Below are 20,197 nucleotides of genomic sequence, written 5' to 3' on the forward strand. Positions count from 1 at the left end.
GTAGCGTCGCGTGTGTGCGTGTGTGGGTGCGTGTGTGTGTGTAGTAGTAGTAGTAGGTAGTAGGGTGTGTGTCTTGTCGATGTGTGTAGTAGGGTGTGTGTGTTGTCTGTGTGTGTAGTAGGGTGTATGTGTTGTGTATGTGTGTAGTAGGGTGTATGTGTTGTGTGTGTAGTAGGGTGTGTGTGTTGTCTGTGTGTGTAGTAGGGTGTATGTGTTGTGTGTGTGTGTAGTATGGTGTATGTGTTGTGTGTGTAGTAGGGTGTATGTGTTGTGTGTGTAGTAGGGTGTGTGTGTTGTCTGTGTGTGTAGTAGAGTGTATGTGTTGTGTATGTGTGTAGTAGGGTGTATGTGTTGTGTGTGTAGTAGGGTGTATGTGTTGTGTGTGTGTGTAGTAGGGTGTATGTGTTGTGTGTGTGTGTAGTAGGGTGTGTGTGTTGTCTATGTGTGTAGTCGGGTGTATGTGTTGTCTGTGTGTGTAGTAGGGTGTATGTGTTTTGTGTGTGTGTAGAAGGGTGTATGTGGTGTGTGTGTGTATTAGGGTGTATGTGTTGTGTGTGTAGTAGGGTGTATGTGTTGTGTGTGGGTAGTAGGGTGTATGTGTTGTGTATGTGTAGTAGGCTGTATGTGTTGTGTGTGTAGTAGGGTGTATGTGTTGTGTGTGTAGTAGGGTGTGTGTGTTGTCTGTGTGTGTAGTAGGGTGTATGTGTTGTCTGTGTGTGTAGTAGGGTGTATGTGTTGTGTGTGTAGTAGTAGGGTGTATGTGTTATGTGTGTGTGTAGTAGGGTGTGTGTGTTGTCTATGTGTGTAGTCGGGTGTATGTGTTGTCTATGTGTGTAGTATGGTGTATGTGTTGTGTGTGTGTGTGTGTAGTAGAGTGTATGTGGTATGCATGTGTGTAATAGGGTGTATGTGTTGTCTGTGTGTATTAGGGTGTATGTGGTGTGTGTGTGTGTGCAGTAGGGTGTATGTGTTGTGTGTGCGTGTAGTAGGGTGTATGTGTTATGTGTGTGTGTGTAGTAGGGTGTATGTGTTGTGTGTGTGTAGTATGGTGTATGTGTTATGTGTGTGTAGTAGGGTGTATGTGTTGTGTATGTGTGTAGTAGTAGGGTGTATGTGTTATCTGTGTGCGTAGTAGGGTGTATGTATTATGTGTGTGTAGTAGGGTGTGTGTGTTGTCTGTGTGTGTAGTAGAGTGTGTGTAGTAGGGGGTATGTGTTGTGTGTGTGTAGTAGGGTGTATGTATTATGTGTGTGTAGTAGGGTGTGTGTGTTGTCTGTGTGTGTAGTAGGGTGTATGTGTTGTCTGTGTGTGTAGTAGGGTGTATGTGTTGTGTGTGTAGTAGGGTGTATGTGTTGTCTGTGTGTAGTAGGGTGTATGTGTTGTGTGTGTGTGTAGTAGGCTGTTCGTGTTATCTGTGTGTGTAGTAGGGTGTATGCGTTGTGTGTGTGTGTAGTAGGGTGTATGTGTTATGTATGTGTGTAGTAGGGTGTATGTGTTGTGTGTGTGTAGTAGGGTGTATGTGTTGTCTGTGTGTGTAGTAGGATGTGTGTGTTGTGTGTGTTTAGTAGGGTGTATGTGTTGTCTGTTTGTGTAGTAGGGTGTTTGTGTTGTGTATGTGTGTAGTAGGGTGTATGTGTTGTGTGTGTGTAGTAGGGTGTATGTGGTATCTGTGTGTGTTCTATGGTGTACGTATTGTGTATGTGTGTGGTAGGGTGTATGTGTTATGCATGTGTTTGTGTAAAGTATAGTCAACATGTTAGCTATATATTGTGTGAATAGGAGTTGGATATGCGTTATCTCTGTGTATGTGAATAGTAGTGTATGTATTATCTATGTGTGTGTTTTGTTATGCATGCGATGGTGTACATATTACATCTTAGTGCATCGCTGTGCCATTACAGTAAAGGCGTTAACTCTGTGCCGTGTATGAAACACGGCCACTGGGGAGACAAAGGCGGCCGGGCGTGGTGCTGGCCACCCACCCCCTCGTGCGCCTTGCCGCCCTTCATCGGCGCTACTCGTTAACAGCACTTGCCCCAACAGTCTGAAGGCTATTCTTGGGGGGTGGGGGTCTTTGTCTTCGTGTCTTTTTTAAACGTTTGTTTATAAGTTAGATTCGCGTGGTTTTGCGGTGCATAGTTAGCTTCGTCCGATTTTGTTTCATGTTGTTGCCGAAACGCGGCGATCATCATCATCGTCGCCGTGATAGATTATTGTGTAGCACGGTTGCCTACGTACGGTGCGAAAGAAGTCCGGCATACATCATCATCACCGATCATCGCCATCGTCAGCGGTAGAACGTCGACGGGACGATTCAATCCATCAGCGCGTGCTTGATGAGCGCTGATGGTGGATGCTGCTGCTCTTCTTCTTCTGAGTGTGGCCGACCCGTGGCCACGTGTGGAGCTGTGGGCACGAGCCGTGGGCACGTGTGGAGCTGTGGGCACGAGCCGTGGGCACGTGTGGATCTGTGAGCTCGTGCCGTGGGCACGTGTGGATCTGTGGGCACGAGCCGTGGGCACGTGTGGATCTGTGGGCACGAGCCGTGGGCACGTGTGGATCTGTGGGCTCGAGCCGTGGGCACGTGTGGATCTGTGGGCACGAGCCGTGGGCACGTGTGGATCTGTGAGCTCGAGCCGTGGGCACGTGTGGAGCTGTGGGCTCGAGCCGTGGGCACGTGTGGATCTGTGGGCACGAGCCGTGGGCACGTGTGGATCTGTGAGCTCGAGCCGTGGGCACGTGTGGATCTGTGGCTCGACCCGTGGGCACGTGTGGATCTGTGGGCACGAGCCGTGGGCACGTGTGGAGCTGTGGGCACGAGCCGCTGCGTTGCCCCACTGGGATTGTGATCGTCTGGCGATCTGTTCGTTGGGGCTGCTGCGTTGGCAGCGGTGCATACAACCAGCAAGCACCGACAACAGACGATAACGCAAAGCACTCTGCGTGTCAACGACAAGCACAATGTGCGTGGCTTTTAACGGAAAACAGAGTGGGGCTATGAAGAAGGGGCCATTGCCCCAAACCTCGCCTATTGTGTGTTTCCTCTCCCCTTAAAAGCCACACACATTGTTAGTTGTTACCAAACGCGTTGAGTGTCTACTTCAAGCTTATGTTTGTCCGTTTGGCCTCGATGATTCTTCATTTGGTCTCACGGATTGGTAGAGGCTGTCATCATCCAGCAGTGGATTGAACGTGTGGCTGGTGCTGCTGTTACAGCTGCCGTGTGGCTTGGTGGTGGTGATGATGGTGGTGATGGTGATGTGTTGGTGGTGGTGATGGTGGTGATGATGGTGATGTGTTGCTAACATTGAGGCCGTCTCACCGAGCACACTACCTCGGAGTGTGCTCGGTGAGACGGGAGGGCAGGAGGAGGTGGAGAGAAAAGAGGAAGCGGAGAGCATGAGGAGGGTAGGAGTAGGAGGATAAAGAGAAAGCTGATGAAGAAGAAGATAATGACGAGGTGGTGGAGTTGGAGGGTGGATGCCATCTCGACTAACTGTCAACTCGTCTCTTCTCGTTCACAGCGCCTCTTCCACCCGGGGGAGGCCGTGCTGGGGAGCGGCTCGCGAGGCGATGTAGGGGGCAGGAGCCCCCCCCCACTACCACCACCACCACCACCTACCCCCATCTCTCTGTCGAGGTGAGCGAGAAGGCGGGAAACATCGACTGAGTATGCACGCAAGTACCGCGAACTCACACGTACCACGCGTTGTACCGCTAACTCACGTATCCCACGCGCGTACCGCGCACTCACATGTGCCAAGCGTGCACTGCGCACTGACACGTATCCCACACACATGTGCCAAGCGTGTACTGCGCACTGACACGTATCCTACACGCGTACTGCATACTCACACGTGTCACACGCGTGACGTGCACTCACAGGTACCACACCTGCATTGTGCACTCACACGGATACCACACGTACCATACAGATAGTCGTTACTGGTTTGGCTGTGAGCAGGAATCGAACTCGGGTTGCCGGATTCGTAGCGCTGCACCATCGCTCCCCATGCACGTACCACACGCATAGCACACACGCATAGCACACACGCATAGCACACGCAGATAACCTCTGATTAGAACGGTTGGCTGAGTACGGTGCGAAAGAAGTTCAACATGCATACGCACAGCACACGCATACCACACATACGCAAGCATGCCACACTCCCACACAAACAAATACAAAGATCCCCTGTATAGCCTTAACAGGCTGTTGGGGCGAGTGCTGTTAGCAAGCACCTAAGGCCAGCAAGGCATAAGAGGGGGTGGGTGGCCAACACCACTCCCGTCCGCCTTTGTCTCCCTAGTGGCGATGTTTACACATTACACCAGGTACTCATTTCAGGCTGAGTCGACCTACGGGAGGCCCAGGACCGGTTCAGATAATCGTCACTGGTGTTGGTCGTGAGCGGGAATCGAACCGGGGTCGCCAGGTTCGTCGCGCAACGCGCTACCGTTCCCCACCCACACACACGGAAACACACACAGACACACACACGGAGACACACACAGACACACACACGGAGACACACACAGACACACACACACTGTACACCCACACACACGGAAACACACACAGACACACACACACTATACACCCACACACGGAGACACAAACAGACACACACACGGAGACACACACAGACACACACACACTATACACTCACACACGGAAACACACACAGACACACACACACACTATACACTCACACACGGAAACACACACAGACACACACGGAAACACACACAGACACACACACGGAGACACACACAGACACACACACTATACACTCACACACGGAGACACACACAGACACACACACACCACACACCCACACGCAGACAAAGATACCCCGTATATCGTTAACGGACTGTAGGAGCAAGTGCTGTGAGCGAGCATTTGCATAGTACACTCACATACGCGTACCACGACACTCACATACCACACACTCACACACACATACCACACCACTCACACACATATACCACACACTCACCCACGCGTACCACACACTCATACACACATACCACCAGCTACTAATTTTAAGGCTGAGTCGACCTATGGGAGGCCCAGAACTGGTTCAAATATTATAGCAATGGACGTGAACAGGAATCGAACTCGCGACACTACACTACCGCTCCCCATCACAGGCACGCACTCGCTTATACACACACGCACTTGCACGCACACGCACAAATACACGTGCTTGCACAAACACACACGTGCTTGTACACACACATACACACACCTACTTGTACACACACACACACACATGTACACGTGCTTGCACACTCACGCAAATCCGCATAATTAATGCATCTCTATGGATGATCGGTGATGATGGTGAATACGTTATTAAACCAAAACACTATGATATTGTACACCATACAGTGAGGGAAAAAACTATTTTATCCCCTGCTGATTTTGTACGTTTGCCCACTGACAAAGAAATGATCAGTCTTTAATTTAAATGGTAGGGTTATTTGAATAGTGAGAGACAGAATAACAACAAAAAATCCAGAAAAACGCATGTCAAAATTTTTTATAAATTGATTTGCATTTTAATGAGGGAAATAAGTATTTGACCCCTCTGCAAAACATGACTTAGTACTTGGTGGCAAAACCCTTGTTGGCAATCACAGAGGTCAGACGTTTCTTGTAGTTGGCCACCAGGTTTGCACACATCTCAGGAGGGATTTTGTCCCACTCCTCTTTGCAGATATTCTCCAAGTCATTAAGGTTTCGAGGCTGACGTTTGGCAACTCGAACCTTCAGCTCCCTCCACATTTTCTATGGGATTAAGGTCTGGAGACTGGCTAGGCAACTCCAGGACCTTAATGTGATTCTTGAGCCACTCCTTTGTTGCCTTGGCCGTGTGTTTTGGGTCATTGTCATGCTGGAATACCCATCCACAACCCATTTTCAATGCCCTGGCTGAGGGAAGGAGGTTCTCACCCAAGATTTGACGGTACATGGACCCGTCCATCGTCCCTTTGATGCGGTGAAGTTGTCCTGTCCCCTTAGCATAAAAAACACCCCCAAAGCATAATGTTTCCACCTCCATGGTTGACGGTGGGGATGGTGTTCTTGGGGTCATAGGCAGCATTCCTCCTCCTCCAAACACGGCGGGTTGAGTTGATGCCAAAGAGCTCCATTTTGGTCTCATCTGACCACTACACTTTCACCCAGTTGTTCTCTGAATCATTCGGATGTTCATTGGCAAACTTCAGACGGGCATGTATATGTGCTTTCTTGAGCCGGGGGACCTTGCAGGCACTGCAGGATTTCAGTCCTTTACGGCGTAGTGTGTTACCAATTGTTTTCTTGGTGACTATGGTCCCAGCTGATTCCTCACCGTTCTCATGATCATTGCAACTCCACGAGGTGAGAACTTGCATGGAGCCCCAGGCCGAGGGAGATTGACAGTCCTTTTGTGTTTCTTCCATTTGCGAATAATCGCACCAACTGTTGTCACCTTCTCACCAAGCTGCTTGGCAATGGTCTTGTAGCCCATTCCAGCCTTGTGTAGGTCTACAATCTTGTCCCTGACATCCTTGGAGCGCTCTTTGGTCTTGGCCATGGTGGAGAGTTTGGAATCTGATTGATTGATTGCTTCTGTGGACAGGTGCCTTTTATACAGGTAACAAGCTGAAATTACGAGCACTCCCTTTAAGAGTGTGCTCCTAATCTCAGCTCGTTACCTGTATAAAAGACACCTGGGAGCCAGAAATCTTTCTGATTGAGAGGGGGTCAAATACCTATTTCCCTCATTAAAATGCAAATCAATTGATAACATTTTTGACATGCGTTTTTCTGGATTTTTTGTTGTTGTTATTCTGTCTCTCACTGTTCAAATAAACCTACCATTAAAATTATAGACTGATCATTTCTTTGTCAGTGGGCGAACGTACAAAATCAGCAGGGGATCAAATACTTTTTTAACTCATTGTATATATAGCAACATATACACAGTGTTTCGACATTACCACAACCCATGGTGAGTCGGATGTGTATACCAGTGGCAGAGGTATTGTGACGTTTTTGTTTGTATCACCGTATTTGCCGAATTATAAGACGCACCCCAACACTCGTGCCCGGTGTCAATACTGGACCTCTGTGAAAAGAGCTTCATAGCTCATCGGATTCCTCCAATCTAAATCAATATTCTGACTCTGACATGAATATTTTCACACTAAATAAACAAAAATTCCCCGCGTGTAGCCTTTAACGGACCGTTGGGGCAAGTGCTGTGAAGTCCGACACACGGCCCACTTTACTGGTAGCTTCTTCGATTCGTCGTTTGCTCCGAAAAAGGGCTATTGCCCGAAGCGTCGTTTCATATACACGTGCATTCCTTGTATGTGTGAATTTTCACAGCGGGCGGAGCTTCCAACTCGCAAATTGGAAAGTCACAAATTCCCACCCAGGCGACGGGGGTCGACTGAGCCCATCATCCCTCCTGATGGGGTGGGTCGATAAAATGAGTAGCCCTGGAGAGCCTCGCCTCCGCCATGGGAATGTGGAATCTCCACTGCTGTAAACGTTGGCGTCTGAGCACCAATGCCTCAATTCTCATCGGGAACATAACCCAACAAAAAACCATGCTGGCTTCACGCCCAGCCTCAGATTTTAAAACACGGGGGCGGGGAAGTGGCTTGTGCGTCTTATAATCCGCAAGAAAACACGTGAACATCTCCAAATCGGCTTCCACCCCCCCCTTACCCCCATTTATAGTGTTTATTTATTAATTAAAGCATGAATGCGTCGCCGCGTTCCTATACGCTGATGTAAGTGGCACAATGGGAAGCCCTGTTGTTGTTGTTGCTGCTGCTGCTACCGCTACCGCGATTCATTCCTCTTTTGTTGAAACGGAGCGGGGATTCGCAACGACTGTGGAGCGATGCGCGCCACAACCTGCGAGAGCTGAACGCACAACAAAGCCCCCCCCCACGCCACCACCACCTCACCAACCCCCCGTATATAATAATATAATAGAGACCGCCGTTTAAGGGGAAAAAGGCACCTTTTTGAACGGTGCTGGAGTGTCGCGAGTGGTGTAGGCAGCATCGTGCCCCACGATATACAAACACAAATATCTCTCTCCCCCTCCCCCCCCGTATAGGCTGTGGGGGGCGAGTAGCATCTTTGAAGGACGGAACGGGACACGAGGGGGGTGGGCGGTGGTTGGTCAAGAACCAGGCCCGGCCGTCTTTGTCTCCCCTGCGTGGCAAAGTTTGATACGTCGCATCAGGCATACTCATGTTTAAGGCCGAGTCGACCTAGGGGAGGCCCAGCAACGGTTCGGCAGATAATCGTCGTCGCCAGTGTTAGCCACGAGTGGGAATAGTGCAGTGCGCTAACCACTGCACCACGGCTCACCGTAGACACACACACGGCATACAAAGACATTCCATTATAGCCTCAACAGACTGTTGGGGCACGTGCTGTTAGCGAGCACCTATGAAGGCCGGCACGGCGCACGAGTGCGGGGTGGGTGACCAGCACCACGCGCGGCCGCCTTTGTCTCCCCAATGGAGATGTTTACTCACCGCTTCGGCAGATACACACCCAGACAGACAGACACACACACGCACTTACGCACGTGTTCGGACAATGGCCGTGCAGGATAATAATGCGATAGATGGAGTCCGTGGACGCGATGATCCCCGCACCCTGTTTGTTCAGCTGTGTGCATCAAGGACGCGAGCGTCGTGGCGATGTTTAATGGAGCCTACGTGGGACAGGATGATGCGTTCTGCCTCACCCGTCTGTCTCTCTGTTCGTCTGTCTCTGTCCCCCCCCCCCCCCATGTATGTCCGTCTGTGTCTCTGCCGGTTCGTCTGTGAATCTGCATCCTGGCTGCTCATCTGTGTCTCTGTCTCTCCGTCCATCTCGTCTGCCTCTGTCCCTCTGCCTGTCAGTCAGTTTATCTGCCCCTCTGATCATCTCTCTGTCCGTCAAGCTGTCTCTGTCCGTCCGTATGTCCTTCAGTCAATCTGTCCGTCCATTCAGCCGTAAGCAATGCTCCTGTTTTTACGAATACTCAGTAAATCCTCCACCTTCCCCCACCCCCCCCCCACTGCTAAATCCAGGGCTTAGTTTCTCCCCGCATATTTTCCCGGTCGATGCTCGACTCGAGTCCCGTTGGCACTGCGCCACCTCGCTGCGTTTTATCCGCCCGGCGCTCCGCTCGTTGTTGTGAGCGTCGCGCCTCCGCCCTCCGCTATCGCCGGAGGGCGACTGCCTCCGGCTGCCCGGTAGCGTCCTTCACGAGCCTCTTCCTCCTCCACAGAGGCCAGACAGACATGGGATTTCGTGGGCAATCAAAATGGGCCTGCTGTTTTCTCTCAGTCTAGCCAGACAGAATATCAGAATGGTGGTCAACATATCTACGCCTCTATATAAGGAACGAAACAGTAAGACCTCTCCACAAATCTGGCTGTCGCCTGATGAAGTTAGTTGTAATTACTGGCGAAACGTCGGACTCAGATTGTCAATGTTGTGTCTTGGCTCTCCAACACACCGGTGTGCTGTACTAGTGACGAATTGGCACGTTCTGTTTACGTGACAACCCTTACTAGTTGGCTGTGTCAGGTGGTGGCGGGTTTTAACGACACAATTATATATTTACGCCATCTAACCCAAAAACCTCTATTATGGATACATGTATTTAGACTGGAAGAATCCGATGAGCTATGAAGCTCTTTTTTCACAGATGTGAAAGAAGGTCATAGCCAGGGTTTCCTTGGAAGGTCTGAACTCGGAACCAAATACAGCCACAGTCCTGAACGGCAGATTTATCTTGTGTTCGAATGGGCTCCTAAGTGGACGCCCACCATCAGCACCACGGTGGAAGAATGTGAGGCGCCATCCAAGAGATGACACGCCAAGTCCTATTCGCTGTTGCGTCACTGCATAGTCCAGCAGATGTTCTTGCTTGGACCCGGCGTGCACCCGTGATGATGTTGCGGATGCGCCGATGCCGGAACAGCGCACTGGTGAATAAAAACCACACGTACCGCACAGGAATCTAGTGGCCTCCTCTCGTTACGGATCAGCCGGTCTGACCCATCCCTTCCGATCACTCCGGCCCAGGTGCTGGTGTCATGTCTCTAATAGGGCATTCAAGTCGCCTATTATGACGGCTCTATCCCGAGGGACCACTTTAGCCTACATTTGGTACACGAGGTCATAGAAGGCCTCTGATTCATCGGCCTTGCCTCGACTAAGTGACGGTGGTGTTTGTGCCAGGTTAGGTGCACTTTTCCGTAAAGCGAAGCATCTAAGGCTTATTGGCAGATGCCACTAACACATAAACAAAAACAAAGGAGCCCCTTATAGCCTTAACATACCTTTGGGCAAAGTGCTGTTAGCGAGCATCTGTGAAGACTGACTCGGTTACACGAGGGGATTATTGTCCAGTACGGCGACCCGTCCGCCTTTGTCTCCCCAGTGACGATGTTTACACACCGCACCTGGTGCTTATTTGAGACCGAGTGGACCTAGGGGAGTCCAAGGACCGGCTCAGATAATTGTTATTGGTGTTAGTGACCGTGAGCAGCAATCCAACTCGGGTCACCGGGTTCACGGGGGGTGGTGGGGGAACTTCAAAGAGGCGGTGGTGTGAGCTTCACGACGCTGCTTCGAGCAGCTGGAGATCGCCGTGAACGCGGTGAAGGCTCCCTAAATAGCCCGGACTGGCGGCTTGTTTTTAATTGTTATTTTAAATGCGTAGGCCACAACACATTTCACCCGTTGCTGCAATAATAAATTAATACTCGCTCCTTCGACCGCAGATTTATTAATCTTGCTCCCCCCTTCCCACCACCTCACTCCCCCCCCCACCCCCACCCACCTAGCACCCCACCCGATATTATTAATTGTATGTATCGTGTATCTCGAGACACACCTGATTAAGAGGAGAGGCGGCGAGTCGCGTCCCATCCCGTGGTCGTAAATCCCCCCCCCCCGCACGCGGTAGCCGACACGTGGAGACCACGTGCAGGGTTGCATGCAGGGCGCAGGGTGCAAGACGTAGGGTGCATGGTGCGGGGCGCAGGATGCAGGGCGCATTGTGCGGGATGTAACGTGCAGGTGCAAGAGGCAATAAGTAGAGTGCTTGGTGCAGTGCGCTGGGCGCAGGATGCAGGGCGCAGGGTACAGGGCTGAGTTGTCAAGCGAGTCACCGTGACGAGCGGGGCAGTACCTCGGGTGCGAGCAGATGGTGATGGTGATGGCGAGGAGATGGTGATGGTGATGGCGAGGAGATGGTGATGGTGATGATGGTCGTTGTGGTGATTGCTACTGCTGTTGGTCCTGCCGCTGCTGCTGCTGCCGATGATGTGATGATGAACAATGTGATAGCTGCTGCTGCTACTACTCATGAGGATACTCCATGTGGTGGTTGCTACTGCTGATGCAGCTGCTGCTGATGATAATTATTTTCATAGAAGATGATGAAAAATGTGATGGTTGCTGATGATGATGGAGATGATACACCGGTAGCTGCGGAAGCTGATGATGACGATGAATGTGATTGCTGCTGCTGCTGCTAATGAGCTGGTTGATACTGCTGCTGATGACGATCATGATGATTGAAGGTGTCCGAGAAAATCTCATTGAGTCTCACGATTGATTTCAAGGGGTCTTGCGTCGAGACGTTTGTCCTGGTTCTACGACCGTGGCTGAATTTATTCGAGAAGGTTTCACCGAGCCTCGAGTGCCGGTCTCACAAGGGCACTGACACAATTGAGGGAGGACGATTGCCCAATTCCATTCACAATACTTCGACGTTATGTGTGAAGATAACTGTAGAAAAGCAATAACAATCCCACAACAAACAACACACACGAGCTGATCACCCTTCTCTAAGCGCCGCACAGATGGATTTAAGAACAACGCCCCCCCCTCCTTCCCCACGGCCACGACATCGCAGGGACGATCCCAGCGATCGACGGCACGACGAGACGAGACGCGCGACTGATCCCGCTTGCTGTGCTGCCACCTCCTGTTGTGAAGATCGCGAGGTGTCAGTGCATTTCCGCACAGAGTCTCATCCGGCGTGAAGTGGGGAGAAGAGAGAAAGAAACGGGGGGAGGGGGGCTATAGACCCCCCCCCCTCACTCTAATCCTGCCCCCCATAACCACCTCCACCCCTCCCTCGAGGTAGGTTTTCATTTCTGAAGCGAAGGGAGATTCTACAGACCCGAATCGACATCATCAGCATCATCATCAGGAGCGGAAGCAGTAGTCATTGTCTACCCACTGCTGGATGAATCAGAATATATATATTTTTATACTGGAGGAGGAATTCGATGAGCTACAAAGCTCTCCTTCACTAACGTCCAGGAGGATGACGGCTCCTGCTCTCGCACGACGTTGCCATCCGTCACGGCGTAGCGCTGGGACGATGTCATCTCATCTCGCTGGCCCGATCGCTCCATCCCCGTCGTCCGTGGCGGACGCGTTCCACTCCTTCGGCTGCCAATCGGTCACCGGTCTCGAGAGTCGACCCTCGGTTGAGTGAAATCTGCGCGAGATGCAGATGGTTGGGGGGAGAGGGGGGTGGTGGTGGTGGTGGTATTGCTGCGAGGTTGTCATGGGTGTGGTGGCTGGGATGGGCGTGGTATTGGTGTTGCGCTACGAACCCGGCGAGCCGAGTTCGATTCCCCGCTCACGGCTAACATCACTTACGATTATCGGAACCATGTCTTAGGCTTCCCCCACGTCGACTCGGCCTCAAATGAGTACCTGGTGCGGTGTTTAAAGATCCCCACTGATAGAGACAAAGGCGGTCAGGTTGTGGTGCTGGCCACCCACACCCTTGTGTGCCGTGCCGGCCTTCATAAGTGCAACTCGCTAACAGCACTTGCCCCAACAGTTTGTGAAGGCTATACGGGGAATCTTTGCCTTTGCGCATGGCGAGGCGAGGCCTGGCTGCGAGCTTTACAATGGAAATAAATAATGAATTAAATTCATTAAAACATTTGCCAGGAAGGCAAATAATACAAATAATACATGTGCTTTGAAGGCAAATAATACAAATAATAAAAGTGCTTTGAAAATTGCGCTGAGCGGATGTTTGTGAGAGATGTGTGCGAGGGAGGGGGCAGTGATGGGGGGAGGGGGGCAGTGGTGGTGGGGGGTGGCAGTGGTGGGGGGGGCAGTGGTGGTGGGGGGTGGCAGTGGTGGGGGGGGGGGCGTGGTGGGATAGGGGGTGAAGTTAAAGAAGCCAGCAGCCAGACACGACACCTCGGACCGCTTCTTCCAATGCCACTTCTGAGGCTTCCCTTCCCGATAAACCCAACACGCAGCCATGTAGAAGGCCATTACCCGAAACGTCGCCTATGAAATGTGTTTGTTTATTCTAAGACCACACACACACTGTTGTTGTTATTGACACGGAACGTGTTGAGTTGTTGTTTGTGCTTGTGCAACACTGCCAACGCAGAAGCAGCAACACATAACCGGTTACGAAAATATCTATTCATAATGTTCGGTTTTGTTACTTCGCGATTATTCGTGGCTGCGTGGGCCGGCATCTCCACGGCATGCTCCTCCGTGGAGGCAAGCCTTGAGACTCAGTGAGCCAGTACCCTGCTTAGTCCATTGCCCCGACAGTGCGTGTGGGAGAGAGAGTGGGAGAGAGTGAGAGGGGGGAGAGAGTGGGAGAGAGTGGGGGCAGAGTGAGAGTGGGGAGACTTTTTGACTTTTTAAACAACTTTTATTGTCGCCAGCAGCAACAGCGCTGGAGGCGATTCCGATATGAAATACACAAAGTCACCAGCAAACAAATAAACAAACACGATACATCCACGCGCTGTGGCGCTAAATGCAGCGCGCACAACACGAAAGAAGAGTCACGTGGTGGTGGTGGTCATCGCGCACGCCACGGTGACGAGCGAGCGCTTCAGAAGGTGAACAGGAGGATGCCGTCCACGCTGGTACAGAGAGGGGCTTCTCCGGCTCCCCAGCGTTCGAAGAAGACGTGCACATCACCGACACGTGTGTGTGGTACGTGGCGTGCTCCAGCCGGAGCCGCGCCTTGAGCAGGCCCCTGAACACTGGAAGCAGCACAGAGCAGCCGTCAGTGTCACCTTGCAGCGTCTTTTTCCTCGTTCTGTACACCGTCATCTTCGCCTGAGCACAGGCGAAGTTGGCGAGGTCATGGCGCTTGTTAGCCAGGTAAGAGCGCCCATATACGAAGCAGCTGTTGTAGAAGGGCACCCCCAGTTTCCTGAAGATGTCCCTCAAAAGGCGGAACATTGGTTTGAGGCGCTGGCAGTGTAAGTACCGGTGGGGCAGATCCTCCCTGGCACCGCAGGAGATGCACCAAGTCTGTTGACCCCGGCAAGATTCGGCTGAGCCACACGGCCGATGGCAACGTGCAGTGTGCGAATCTCCACTGGAGGTCACCGCAGCGTTTGTCTAAATGGAGACTTGTACATTTGTTTCCACTGGAGGGTGGCCGCAATGAGGTGAGAGAAATGGCCTCTCCATTTTGAGAGCGGGAGAGAGCGAGAGGGGGTGAGAGTGAAAGAGTGAGAGTGGAGTAGAGAGAGAGAGGAAGGGGATCTGTAGGAAGGATTCTGTCGATGTTTGTTTCTCCTGCGCGTTCCGCGTCACTTCCATCTCACTCCCTTTGTCTCTACGTCTCGTCTCACGTTTCACTCTCCCCACTCCCTCTCTCTCGCTCTCTCTCTCTCTGCCCGTGTCTATGTTTATATCTGTCTCCCAATGCCCGCACTGTGATCTCTGGCCTTGCTTTATGGCTCGTTGTTTACGCGCTTACGAAGAAGTTGTCTGCTATATATTGTTCTTTTTAAAGGCCGGTTGCGTCGAGTATATTTGTAGTTGTTTGTTTAATGCCAAACAAGGGCAGTGTCCGTGCGTCCCGCGTGACTGGACACGTGTTGTCCTCCCCCTGCACCTCCAATGAGCACCGTTGGCTACATACGGTGCGAAACAAGTTCAACTTACGTACAGACACGAGTATGAGCAGTTTGTACTGATGTCTCTGTGGGTCTCTATGGATCTCTGTGGGTCTCTATGGATCTTCGTGGGTCTCCGTAGGTCGATGGATCTCTTCCTTACGATATGAGGGAGCCACGAGACCTATCCACTTTGACATCATCTAGATTCTAGATTGTAAAACGTAAATTTATTTTGAACTGCTCTTTATGTTTCGTTTGTTGTTACCCTTGCTCGAAACCTCCGATTATCGCGGTTGGCTACGTACGGTGCGGAAGAAGTTTCAGCATACAGTCCACGCATACATACGTCTACTTGAGAGCGGTGGTCAAGCCACGCGGCACCTTGCGGAATCTCGCGTGCTCATAACTGGGCAACCCTCCCGTTTTCCGAAAACTGGCTCTTAGCGAACCAAAATTTAGTTTTGATGACACTTTTTTTTAAAACAAAGACGGCGGTCACTGCATCGCGCGGCGCTTTCAGATATGCTGCTGTGGCCGTCTGGAACGCTCTTCCTTCCGATATTAGGACGCCACTTGGAGCTATGATACACTTTTTAAATCTCGATTGAAAACTCATTTCTTTAGAACTGCTTTTTGCGTTTAGTGTCCTTCCCCCGCACCTCCGATCATCACGGCTGGCTACATACGGTGCGAAAGAAGTTAGCACACAGACACACGACCCAGAATGAGTCTCGCGACTGCTTTGCGGGAGGTTCCTGCCAGGTTATCCCAGTCGGGGGTGGCGATGTTGCCACTACTACTGATGTTGCTGCTTGAGTGATTTGTGGGTACATTCTGTACACCATTGGGGTGTATGGCCAATTCTAGTTACGTTATAACCCAGAGGAATCCAAAGCAGACCAGGAGGAGAAAGGGCCGACTCCACACACTCCATCATAGACAAAGATCCCCCGTATCGACGTGACAGACGTTTGGGGCAAGTGCTGTTAGCGAGTAGTACCTATGAAGGCCGGCACGGCACACTACGGGGTGGGTGGTTAGCACCACGCTCGGCCAAAAATATTAGGGAGGCCTAGGACCGATATAGATATATGTGACTGGTGTTTGGCCGTGAGCGGGAATCGAACTCATGTAGCCGGGTTCGTAGCACAGTGCGCGAACCACACCACTACCGCTCCCCGTACACACACACAAACACTGAATCGCACACTCACACACATACGCACTTACTCTCGCTCTACAGAACAGGGAGACAACTTACAAACTCAGAAAGACGCCCGAGTCGGGAATCGAACCCAGGAGCCCCTCCTGGTTTCTTCCAGCCGCTCTATGCGTTAACATTCGCGAGAGTGTGCCCATTACCTCGCGGGGACATTGTTTAACTGCGTCTCTCGTAAACGCGAGCCGCGGAGTAAACATTATTCTGTCCAGGACATTAGATGGAGACTCGTATACTTTGCGAGTGTGCTGCATGTGTGTGTGGGCACGTGTGTGTGTGTGTATGGGCACGTGTGTGTGTGTGGGCACGTGTGTTAATGTGGTCACGTGTGTTAGTGTGTGTGGGCATGTGTGTCTGTGTGTGTGGGCACGTGTGTGGGCACGTGTGTGTGTGTGTGGTCACGTGTGTCTGTGTGTGTGTGCACGTGTGTGTGTGTGCACGTGTGTGTGTGGGCACGTGTGTCTGTGTGTATGGGCACGTGTGTCTGTGTGGTCACGTGTGTCTGTGTGTGTGGGCACGTGTGTGTGTGTGTGGGCACGTGTGTGTGAGATAGGCCTCTCTAATCGCTGTACAGATCGTAGCCGTCTTAAGCCTTAATTCTGATATTCCCAGATTAACGGTGATCGGTTGAGTTTATTATAGATTAATATAATTAACAAGGTATATACAGTATACCCTTGGGAAGGATTTACGTTTAGCGACACTCATTAGCAAGGTGTGCTTAGTTTTCTATGTTTTTATTTAAGCACAGATCCCAAACGTCCGGTGGCCAGCAACAAACGGCACGATCTACGACGTTGTTATATCGATTGGAGTGTGACACGTTTCCTTCAATTGAACAAGGTTATTGGTACTATTGTTATTATTTTCTTAATACTTTTTTTAAAATATTGTTATTATAGTATGAATGGTGTTGTTAATATAGTTGTTATAGTATTGATGGTATTGTTACTTTTGTTATTGTAGTATTGATGGTATTGTTACTTTTGTTATTGTAGTATTAATAGTATTGTTACTCTTATTGTAGTATTAATAGTATTGCTATTTGTAGTATTAGGAGTATTGCCACTATTATTCTTCTGGGGCAATAGGGACGATGATGGGAGTGAAAATCGCAGAGTGGAGCAGCGAGAGATGTGAGAAGCAAAGAGAGAGAGAGAGGTGGGGTGAACTGCCGGCCGCCTTTGTCGCCCCAGTGCTTATGTTTACACACCGCACCAGGGACTCAATCAGTCAAGTCGAACTACGGGGGGCTCGGTGGTGGGAAGCTCAAGACCGATTCAGATATTCGGTTCGGTCGCGCGGTGCACTAACCGCTGCACCACCGCTCCGCCACGGTCACACACGCGCCCTGGTTGGGCATTGCCGCGGGGTATCGCTCAGATTGAGATGTCGCGAATGCGTTCTGGCGAAGTTTACAAGTGAACACGAGAAAGGGCGTCCAAAATGTGACCAAGATACATGTCCCCCGTGTAGCCTGCACATACTTTTTGGAGCAAGTGCTGTTAAGAGGACCGTTCGGATAATCGTCACTGGTGTTGGTGGTCTGAGGCCGAGGAATCGAACTCGGGTCGCTGAGGTTCGTCGCGCGGTGCGCTAACCACCGCGCCACCGCTCCCGCATTTTTTAAAACGGTTACGTCACAGACACAAAGACAAAGGTCCCCCGTGTAGCCTGCACAAGTGGTCTGGATTGTGGGGGTTGAAGGTCGGGGGAACGAGGGTTCGAGGAGGGGGGAGCCGGGCGGGGTGCCCCTATACCAACAACAGCAGCAGCGATCTTGTTGTTGTTGTTGAGAGAGAGGGAGAGCCGCTGATTGAATGACAGTCGAGACTCGACACGCGCCGTTCGGAACGCGGCGACTCGTGTCGAGTTCTTCGGACACGGGCGGCGCTCGCAGCCTCCTTCAGAATCAGAAGCTCACAATATTTACTTACACTGGAGGAATCCGATGAGCTATAAAGCTCATTCTTTTCCTTAACATATGTCCACCACCCGCCACGACCGCCACCACGGCGCTCTCCTCCATCGGAGAGGTTCGTAAACCGTTCCTGCTAGAGTGGAAATCAGCCAACCTCGCCGTGAGTGAGATACAGAGAGAGAGACAGGAAGAGAGAGATAGACAGAGACAGAGAGACAGAGAGAGACAGAGAGATACAGAGAGACAGAGAGAGACGGAGAGAGAGATAGACAGAGAGACAGAGATAGACAGAGAGACACAGAGAGACAGAGACGGAGAGAGAGATAGACAGAGACAGAGAGACAGAGAGAGACAGAGAGATACAGAGAGACAGAAAGAGACGGAGAGAGACGGAGAGAGAGATAGACAGAGAGAGACAGAGAGACACAGAGAGACAGAGAGAGACGGAGAGAGAGATAGACAGAGACAGAGAGACAGAGATAGACAGAGAGACACAGAGAGACAGAGACGGAGAGAGAGATAGACAGAGACAGAGAGACAGCGAGAGACAGAGAGATACAGAGAGACAGAGAGAGACAGAGAGATACAGAGAGCGAGACAGAGAGATACAAAGAGAGAGACAGAGACAGAAAGACAGAGAGACAGAGAAGGAGAGAGACACAGAGAGAGAGAGAGAGACACACAAGCGGGACGAACAAAAACAATCTGCGGGATTGGCAAATTCCTCTTTTCATTTCTATGCTCTGTGTTTATTTATTCGTTCTCATTTAACGTTGGAGTGGAGTGAAGGGGACGGGGTGGCTGGTGGCAGCGAATCCGATGGTGAGGATGGATAGACGGTGGTGGATAGTATAACAGTATAATCTTAGTCAATAATGCTGTTGGTTGCTGGCCGCTTGATGGTTCTTACGGTTCGGGGGGCTGGGGGGATGTGGCCTCAGGAGCATCTGTTGTTCACGTTTTGTATAAGTTACAAGAATGTCATCTGTTTATCCTCGCTTTACAGGAGGGTGCCTTCACAGTGCTGAATGTTTGGCCGATTTCGCGATTCGCGAGAGACCCGGGAGAAAACCCAACGGCGGTCATTACACGTGCGAGGGGTTACCACTCCGAGTCTTGTCCGCTTACACGGACGGATTAAAGAAACCCACTTGCTGCACCTCCCTCTCCCAGTCACCGCACGTACTGGTGGCAGTGGTTCACGAGATATTGGGGGGTCTAAGCCTAATGTACATGCGACTTTCCAGGCAATGAACCGTCTTACTAAACTTAACTATTGTTTTTCATTTTACCAGGTAAGACCCACTGAGCAATGTAGCTCGTTTTCAGAAGCGGCCCGGCTTCCACGAATGATAGCTCAACGACGTGGCAGCTGATCATCGTGTGGAAATGAAAAGCTGCCAAATACTCAGCGCGCGTGCTGTCGATTTTAAATGTGGAGGGAAAAACCGGAGGACCCGGAGAAAAATCCACGCGACCACGGGGAGAGAGAGAGAGACATACACACTCCAAATGTACAGCAGGCGTCAGGTCGGGATTGAACCCACGGCCTTCTGTATACCAGGCGAGGTAGTTAACATCTCACCACCATCGATGGCCAGTCAGAGGCGTGTAACTTCGGATGTGTAGTGAAGCCTCTGATCGTCCCATCGGTTCTGTTTCTGCTGCTGTCCGCACCGATGGGCGAGCGCCCTCATTCTCGGTGAACACAACTCTCGTCTAAGAGGGGTTCGGTCAGCGAGTCATTGGAAGTCCATAACTTTCTCTCTCTCTCTCTCTCAATCTATCTCTCTATCAATCTCTTGTTCAGCTGCTGAGTTTACGCAGCGAGCCTCGGATGCTTGCTCGGGACCACCGCAACTCGCATTCCAGAGCCTGCCTAGCCAGGTCACTGACTGAGAGCGGCTTGGACAATCCTCGTGTAAGACCACAGAGGATTGTCAAGGTGCCTGTGCACGGGTTGCGTCTCGTTGTGCCGTTAGCAGAACTCTTCACAATTCCGGATACTCGCCTGATGAAGCTGGTTGTTATGATCACCAGTGGAAACGTCGTACTCGAATTGTAACCGTTGTGGCTTTACTCTCCAGCACACAACCGGCGTGCTGGAGCAGTAACTAATT

The 20,197-nt window shown here is 51.2% G+C and overlaps 1 protein-coding gene across 9 annotated transcripts in view; it reads left to right on the forward strand.

Annotated features, from left to right (window-relative positions):
* The window catches only part of LOC116944244 (uncharacterized), a 161,312-nt gene that overhangs the window by 91,400 nt on the left and 49,715 nt on the right, over positions 1 to 20,197 (forward strand). For 7 of the 9 annotated variants that reach the window (XM_076068229.1, XM_076068232.1, XM_076068228.1 and 4 more), the window contains one exon: positions 3,525 to 3,640. The gene's annotated coding sequence lies outside the window, so the exon portion shown is untranslated. Of the gene's footprint in view, positions 1 to 4; positions 2,294 to 3,524; positions 3,641 to 17,891 lie in introns of those variants that run through there. The other 2 variants (XM_076068235.1, XM_076068236.1) reach the window with 2 other exon arrangements.

The sequence above is a fragment of the Petromyzon marinus genome, chromosome 20, assembly GCF_048934315.1.
Source record: "Petromyzon marinus isolate PM22_M1 ecotype Great Lakes invasive population chromosome 20, UKy_Petmar_22M1.pri1.0, whole genome shotgun sequence".
Lineage (NCBI taxonomy): Eukaryota > Metazoa > Chordata > Hyperoartia > Petromyzontiformes > Petromyzontidae > Petromyzon > Petromyzon marinus.